Source organism: Mytilus galloprovincialis, chromosome 7 (genome assembly GCF_965363235.1).
Source record: "Mytilus galloprovincialis chromosome 7, xbMytGall1.hap1.1, whole genome shotgun sequence".
In the NCBI taxonomy this organism is placed as follows: Eukaryota; Metazoa; Mollusca; class Bivalvia; order Mytilida; family Mytilidae; genus Mytilus; species Mytilus galloprovincialis.
Genome location: NC_134844.1, coordinates 6,792,107 through 6,800,725, shown reverse-complemented (window position 1 = coordinate 6,800,725; position 8,619 = coordinate 6,792,107). Strand labels below are relative to the sequence as shown.

Sequence of the window (8,619 nt, the reverse complement as noted above, 5' to 3'; positions counted from 1 at the left end):
ATTATACAGTTTTAAACAACATTTATTTAATAAAAATATTAAATATTTCTTTCAAAAACTGCATGTTATTATATAAATGCTTCCAGTGTTAGCCTAACGATGGCAATTTTTCATAATTTAAACCATTTTTGAACCAAAATATCAAAAGAGTTTTTCCCTGAGGTGATACTCATTTTTGACTTCATGTGAAACACAAAATGCACATCTGATTGTGGCTAGGCCTTATGGTTAAATTTTTACCAACACCGTTTTTTGGTTATTAGTCATATGACACCGGATACGTTTGATGTTCACATTACGCTTTGTCACAAAACAAAGAATTTAGGTGTTGGCCCCTCATGAAGTAAGTTTATACCTTTTTTATTGGTGATATTTGATTAATTAGTGTTTTTTTATAAACATTATAATATCGGGGCGTTGAAATTATCTGTAAAATGGGTGCATTTCAATGAGACGAGGAACGTCCTAAATATTGAACTCTACGGGAAATCTGTAACATTATTTGAAGTTATTTTTGTACGATTGTGCAGGTTTATTTGTATGTAACTTTTTGATATAATGAAATGAATGTTTAGACAAATTATTACTTGTATTATTAAGAATATTTTTACACACATAACATGCATAACAGGATAAATTTTACATGGTACATAATTTACTGATGTTTTATTGTAGACACATTTTACATTTCAAACAATTTATGATTTGTTCCGCATTGATATTTGAAGTAACATTACACCTACATGTATTTTCAAGAAAATCTTAAAGATTGGACTAAAACTGTATTATGTAATTTTACACAATCAAAGCGCTGTTAGTACTGTTTTGCATTTTGGTTACAATTTTCAGTATGATTATTTTTATGTGAAATATTGGAAAATGTTTTGTTTCTAAATACCTTTTACTTATGATTGTATTTTTTATGTTGTAGTTCTGTACCCTCTCCGGGGGTTTGAATAGCAATAAAGCATAGAACATTGCACAGTACAAAATTCATACAAGGAACCATCTTCACATCAGATCATGTCAGCTTCAGAGTGGACATCGGACAAATCCCTTAGGCGACAACGGAACCTTACAGAAAAGGCTCAAAAGGCATACCAAGTAATTGTCCAGAAATATTGGACTACACTTACCGGAGTAAAACAGGACATTCATTTGTTGATTCAAGCTATTCGTGAAGGGACCTGCACAGTATAAGATGTTGATACGCATGTACGCCAAAAACTTGAACTTTATCGTAGAAACTCAGAAGGTTTTCATAGATACCTATCATCAATTCGCACAAGATTTAGTGACATTGAAATGAAAAATAATGATCAGGAACTTAAAAACATTGAAAAAGAAGTTCAGTTTTATCTTAATAGAGTTGATGAACATCAAGGAACCTCAAAACAGGATTCAATGTCAGAACAAAACATTACTGTGATTCAGAAGGAACAAGATTCAGAAGATTTACTATCAGCTGTTCAGCTTAAGTCAGAGCTTAAAAGTGAGCCACCCATGAAAATAACATTAAAGTCAAAAGCCAAAAGCATTCGGTCAAAACTATCTGGAAAGTCTAAAATTTCCGACAAATCGAATGTTAATTCATTATACATTAAACAGAAATTAAAAGTAGAAGAGTTGCGTGTTCGTGTGGAGTATGCGCGACAGGAAGCAGAACTTTTAAAACAAAAGGCCGACGTTGAAGCAAATATTAAAGTTTTGAATACTCAACGAGAATTTGCAGAATGCCAAAAAGTGTTTGAAGTATTAGATGACTGTATGGAAAGTAGTGAAGAAGAATTTGAAGATAAACACTTGTCAGAGACTAGAGAAAAAAGAGTACGACAGTTTGTCCTTGATCAAAATAAAATTTTGGATCCAAAATCAAATGATGATATCCTAGTTCCCAAAACTGATTTTGTTGAAAAAACTGATACGAAACCGAAACAGAATATTTATTACGATAACAACAATCAAGATAATGATTTATCACCAGTGACTCAGATTGCTACACAGCCAGATCCAAAAGTTGTGCAAACTTTAGATACTAAGTCGTGTACGTTGAACGCAAAAGCTGCACCATACTATCCTACAACCATGACAACTATCAATAACTCTAGTGAGGAATTGGCAAAATTTATTGTTAAAAAAGATCTTCTGATATCTCGAATACAAAAGTTTGATGATAAGGAAGAATATTTTGGCTCGTGGAAAAAATCATTCTGTGACACGGTGAAGGAGCTGAGCCTCTCAGCATCAGAGGAAGTGGATCTGTTGGTTAAGTATCTGGGACCAGAGTCGACAAAGTCTGCTGTAAGTATACGTTCAGCAAACTATTTGGACTTGTCCAAAGCACGTGACCGTATATGGGAACGACTACAAGACCGTTATACAAGACCGGTAATGGTTGAATCTTCAATTAAGCAAAAACTATTGTCTTTTCCTAAGATTACATACAAAGATCCAAAACAATTATATGATCTATTGGACATTGTTTCTGAAATTGCAGCCATTAAAACTTATGAGCAGTACCGTCCATTATTTTCATACTTCGACTCGTCTGCGGGAGTTAACCCTATTGTCGCAAAGCTACCCTACCAGTTGCAGGAGAAATGGTCGACAGAAGCAAACAAGTACAAGGAATGTCATTCTGCTTCATATCCACCATTTGAAGTGTTTGAAATATTCTTACGAAAAGTTGCACGCATGAAAAATGATCCATCATTTATTTATGAGGATACAGGAATAAACTCAGCTAAGGTGCACAACATGACAAAACCAAAACAAAGGCAGCAGCAAAATGTTTCAGTGCTAAAGACTGATTTGCCTGTTCCGACAAGTCAACAGTATACACGGAACACTAGTGACACTGTCTGTCCATTGCATAAGACAAATCACACGTTAAACAAATGTCGACAGTCAGACTAAAGCCGATAAGGGAACGTCAGGATTTTTTGAAGAGTAAAGGACTTTGTTTTAGATGTTGTGGTCAAAAGGGTCACCTAGCCAAAGACTGTACTGCAGCTGTGACATGTGAAGTTTGTAAGTCAACTACACACCCAACAGCTTTACATATTGAGAAATTTTCACACCAACAGCCAACCACAAAATACTAGGAACAGAAAACAGAACCAAAATTGGAACAGGACACTCAAAAGGTGATAACTGCATGCACACAAATATGCAAGAACCAAAGGCACTAGTAAATCATGCTCCAAGACGGTATTGGTCAGAGTGTATCCGAATGGACAACCAGAAAACAGTTTACTATTGTACGCCATTATAGATGAACAATCAAACAGATCTTTAGCAAAATCTTCATTCTTTGAACATTTTAATATTTATGGACCTGAGGTACCGTACACATTATCATCTTGTTCCGGTAGCTTCTCTGAATATGGAAGACGAACAAGTGATTCTGCAGTAGAGTCCTTTGATGCTAGTTGTAAATTAAACTTACCTACTCTCATAGAGTGTGTGTGATCAGGTTCCTGATATACGTACTGAAATTCCGTCACCGGATATAGCTTATGCGTACGATCATTTGAGAGACATTGCTGATTTCATTCCTGACATTAATGATAATGCAGATATAATGTTGCTAATAGGTAGAGACTTATTGAAAGCTCATCATGTTCTTGACCAACGATTAGGTACAGCACATTGCCCATTCGCACAAAAACTTTTCTTAGGATGGGTAATAATTGGTGAGAGTTGTTTGTCCGCTACACATGTACAACAGGATTCAGTATAAGTACTGAAAACTTTCACATTGAAGGATGGCCGTACAACTACATTAGAACCATGTAAAAATAACTTTAACACCAAAGATGGTTATATGTTTCAGACGACTCCTGATGATAATATTCCTGGACTCTCAATTGAGGACAAAGAATTTCTTGCACTTATGGAACATGAAAGTTACAAAGATGAAGAAGGTTGTTGGACAGCTCCACTACCTTTTAGGCGGGATCGAATAAGACTCCCCAACAATAGAGTGCAGGCTCTCCGACAAGCAAAGTCACTGGACTATAATCTTCAAAAGCACCCGGAAAAACATTTTATGAATTTATGGGTAAATTACTTACAAATAGTCATGCTGAAGTTGCTCCTCAAATCACAGAAAAGACTGAGTGTTGGTACTTATCACTTTTCGCTATTTATCATTCAAAGAAACCCGGGAACATAAGGTGCGTTTTTGACTCTTCAGCCAAATTCAATGATATAAGTCTCAATGATGTTCTACTTAGCGGACCAGATCTCGTGAATAGCCTACTTGGGATACTACTAAGATTTCGACAACGTCCAGTTGTTATCACAGCCGATATCGAACAGATGTTTTATAGGTTTTCAGTCCCACCAGAACAACGAAACTACTTGAGATTCTATTGGCACAAAGACAATGATCCAAAGAATGAAATGATAGAATATCGAATGACTAGACATGTCTTTGGGAACAAGTCATCTCCGGCTGTCACCACTTTTGGCCTTAGAAACTGTGTAAAAACGGCTGATCAAGATGTGCGTGACTTTGTAGAACGCAACTTTTATGTGGATGATGCATTGTGTTCCTTTGATACTAGTGTTGAAGCAGTTGATTTAATTTCTAGAACAAAGAAAATTCTCAAAGAAGAAGGTAACATCCGTTTACACAAAATTTCATCTAATAATTTGGAAGTTATTAAATCCTTTTCACTGGAGGATCTTGCAAAAGACTTAAGGAACATAAATTTGGATCTGAATGAGGCCCCACTTCAGAGAAGCCTTGGTGTTCAGTGGGACATGTCAAAGGACTGCTTTACTTTTAGAGTTTCGCAACTAAATTCAACATCAAAACCATTCACAAAACGTGGTGTGTTGGCAACAATAAATGGTTTATATGATCCTATGGGTTTTGTTGCACCTGTAACTGTAGCTGAAAGATTGTTATGCGTGATATTATGGCCTTACACACTGACTGGGACGACCCATTGCCAGAAACATATTTATTTAAGTGGAGTACATCGAAGAATTCACTTGAACATTTGAACAACGTGACCATAACGAGATGTTTCACTTCCTTTGAGTCATCACAGATTGTTTGTCGTGAACTCCATATTTTCTCAGACGCGTCAAAAGATGCTATTGGTGCTGTCGCATATTTGAAACTTTATGATGTCAACGGAGTGTCTCAACTAGGCTTTGTTCAGGGAAAAGCAAAGGTTGCTCCTACTCATGGGCATACCATTCCCAGGTTAGAACTATGTGCTGCTGTCTTAGCAGTAAATCTTAAAGACTCAGTAACTAGACACTTAACTTTGGAAATTAACTCTACATTCATGTACACTGATAGTAAGATAGTCTTGGGCTATATCAATAATCAACAGAGACGTTTTTATGTTTACGTTGGAAATCGTATAGATATGATCCGTCAATCAACCAGTCCAAGTCAATGGTCATACGTACCGTCCGAAGATAATCCAGCTGATACAGCCACCAGATCTATTTCTGCTAGAGATATAAGCACTAGTGAATGGCTCTTAGGACCATCATTTCTTATGAAAGGAAGTGAATCTAAGTTTGATCATACAGAAAGTTTTTCTATGATAGCTCCAGATGATGACAAAGAAGTAAGGCCTTTGTTAGTTACATGTAAAACTAACTCAAGTGATAAAGAAGTGACATCTGATACAGAATTTGTGAAAATCTTTGAGTCATTTTCTAGTTGGTCCCGATTAGTTAAAACAATTGCAAGACTCAGACATATTGTCAAATCATTCAGTCAACCCAATGGTCAATGCAAAGGATGGCATATGTGTGCACTAAGTAGTGATGATTTACGTGATGCGGAGAGATTCATATTGAAGGAAACACAACTCGAATATTTTTCGAAAGAAATCAATTCGCTCAAGGAGGGGAGAAATGTCTCTTCTGGAAGCTCAATTATTTCTCTGTCGCCTTTGCTTGATGAAAATGGTATTCTTTGCGTAGGAGGACGATTAAATGTAGGCAAAAAATGTACAATTAATTCAGACAGGAATCCAGTGCTTGTTCCGAAGAAAAGCCACATTTCATTATTGCTTATTAGACACTTTCATGAATTGGTTCATCACCAAGGAAGACATATAACTGAAGGGAAGATTCGTTCAGTAGAGTACTGGATCATAGGTTGTAAAAGAATGGTTGGAACTTGTATTCATAACTGTGTTACATGCAGGAAACTACGAGGTCTCTTTGGAACTCAAATTATGTCAGACTTACCAGAAGATAGGATCACACCTAGTCCACCTTTTACTTTTGTAGGTGTGGATACTTTTGAACCCTGGAACGTGATAGCTAGTCGGACAAGAGGTGGTCAGGCAAACCACAAGAGATGGGCGATATTATTTACTTGTTTAGTAATTCGTGCCATACATATTGAAGTGGTAGAGGAACTGAGCAGTTCATCTTTCATTAATGCGATGCGAAAATTCATATCTGTTAGAGGTCCAGTGCGTCAGTTTAGAAGTGACAGAGGAACTAATTTCGTTGGCGCATCTGATGAGTTATGTATGAATTCTATTGTTATTGAAGATGAAAACATTCGGAATTATTTGAATACCAATCAAGTTACTTGGATTTTCAACCCTCCCCATGCATCCCACTTTGGGGGTGTATGGGAAAGGATGATCGGAGTGACAAGGAAAATATTAGATGCTATGTTATTGCGTGCTAACTTGAAGGAACTAACTCATGAAGTACTAACAACATTTCTAGCAGAAGTTTGTTCGATAGTGAATTGCAGACCGCTCGTACCAGTTTCTATTCTGGCACCTAATACGTTACTTACACAAAAGGAAGGGAGTCTTCCGGAGACATTGCCCGAGTTTGATACGAAACAATTGTACAAATCTCAATGGAAACATGTTGTGGTTCTTTCTCAGGAATTTTGGAAGAAGTGGCGCGAACAATATCTGTCAAATTTACAACATCGACGTAAATGTAATACTTCAAGTGATGATATTAAAGAAGGTGACATAGTTCTTTTGAAAGACCGTGAACTAAATCGTACATGTTGGCCAATGGCTATTGTTGAACGAAAATTTCCGAGTAGTGATGATCATGTCCGATAGGTACAGATTCGTGTGGCTAAAGACCGTAAGTGTTATGTGAGACCAATTTGTGAACTCATCCGTTTGCTCTCTGAGTGACTCTGCAGTGATTTAATGTTTATAGACTGTTTAAGGATTGTAAGGTTTTATTTGAAAATTAACCTTAAAAGAGTTTTTTAGTTAGATACATGTACAAATACATTATTTTTTGGTATTAAGTGATTTCAGTAAGAAATCAGGAGGGGAGTGTGCTGCCTTTTTTTGCTATGGTTGAATTTTTACCAACACCGTTTTTTGGTTATTAGTCATATGACACCGGATACGTTTGATGTTCACATTACGCTTTGTCACAAAACATAGAATTTAGGTGTTGGCCCCTCATGAAGTAAGTTTATACCTTTTTTATTGGTGATATTTGATTAATTAGTGTTTTTTTATAAACATTATAATATCGGGGCGTTGAAATTATCTGTAAAATGGGTGCATTTCAATGAGACGAGGAACGTCCTAAATATTGAACTCTACGGGAAATCTGTAACATTATTTGAAGTTATTTTTGTACGATTGTGCAGGTTTATTTGTATGTAACTTTTTGATATAATGAAATGAATGTTTAGACAAATTATTACTTGTATTATTAAGACTTTTTATGCTCAAATATTTTTACACACATAACATGCATAACAGGATAAATTTTACATGGTACATAATTTACTGATGTTTTATTATAGACACATTTTACATTTCAAACAATTTATGATTTGTTCCGCATTGATATTTGAAGTAACATTACACCTACATGTATTTTCAAGGAAATCTTAAAGATTGGACTAAAACTGTATTATGTAATTTTACACAATCAAAGCGCTGTTAGTACTGTTTTGCATTTTGGTTACAATTTTCAGTATGATTATTTTTATGCGAAATATTGGAAAATGTTTTGTTTCTAAATACCTTTTACTTATGATTATATTTTTTATGTTGTAGTTCTGTACCCTCTCCGGGGGTTTGAATAGCAATAAAGCATAGAACATTGCACAGTTGTGTTAGTGGAATTCACGCGTAAATTAAACACAATTACGTTCCCATTTATAAAACTCAATATTAACATGTAGGTTTAATCATGTTTTGTCTATATGCAGTCGATAGTCAATGTAGGCCTTGTTTGTGTTAATTGTACACAAAACGAGGTATTTAGAACGTTCATTTTATCATGTATATTTAAAAAAAATTTTAATTAGTTGATATTTATAACAATTATTATTAAAGTTATTTAAAGCTCCAGTCTTACTATACCACAATCGCACCACGCTTATCGCGATCTAAAATAAATTCAGATCGTGGTGAGGTCGCGGCATGAGCGGCATTAAAATGTAGATTTTCGTTGTTTTCTCGATGCTACTACGTCTTCATAACGCTTCTACAACAATCCTGCTTTGATTATACCACGCTTATTCTGCGACCTCACTACGATTATCACGATTTTTCCATGCTCATCAGGTCCTGACTACGACCATACCACGATTTATCCGATCGCCATACGATCTCAACACGCTTCTAC

The 8,619-nt window shown here is 35.6% G+C and overlaps 1 long non-coding RNA gene across 1 annotated transcript; it reads left to right on the top strand.

Annotated features, from left to right (window-relative positions):
* Positions 1–270: 270 nt before the first annotated feature.
* On the top strand, positions 271–8,094 carry LOC143082218 (uncharacterized). The gene is made up of 2 exons (XR_012980316.1): positions 271–343; positions 932–8,094. It is a non-coding gene; the product is annotated as an uncharacterized LOC143082218 (long non-coding RNA).
* Positions 8,095–8,619: the final 525 nt, after the last annotated feature.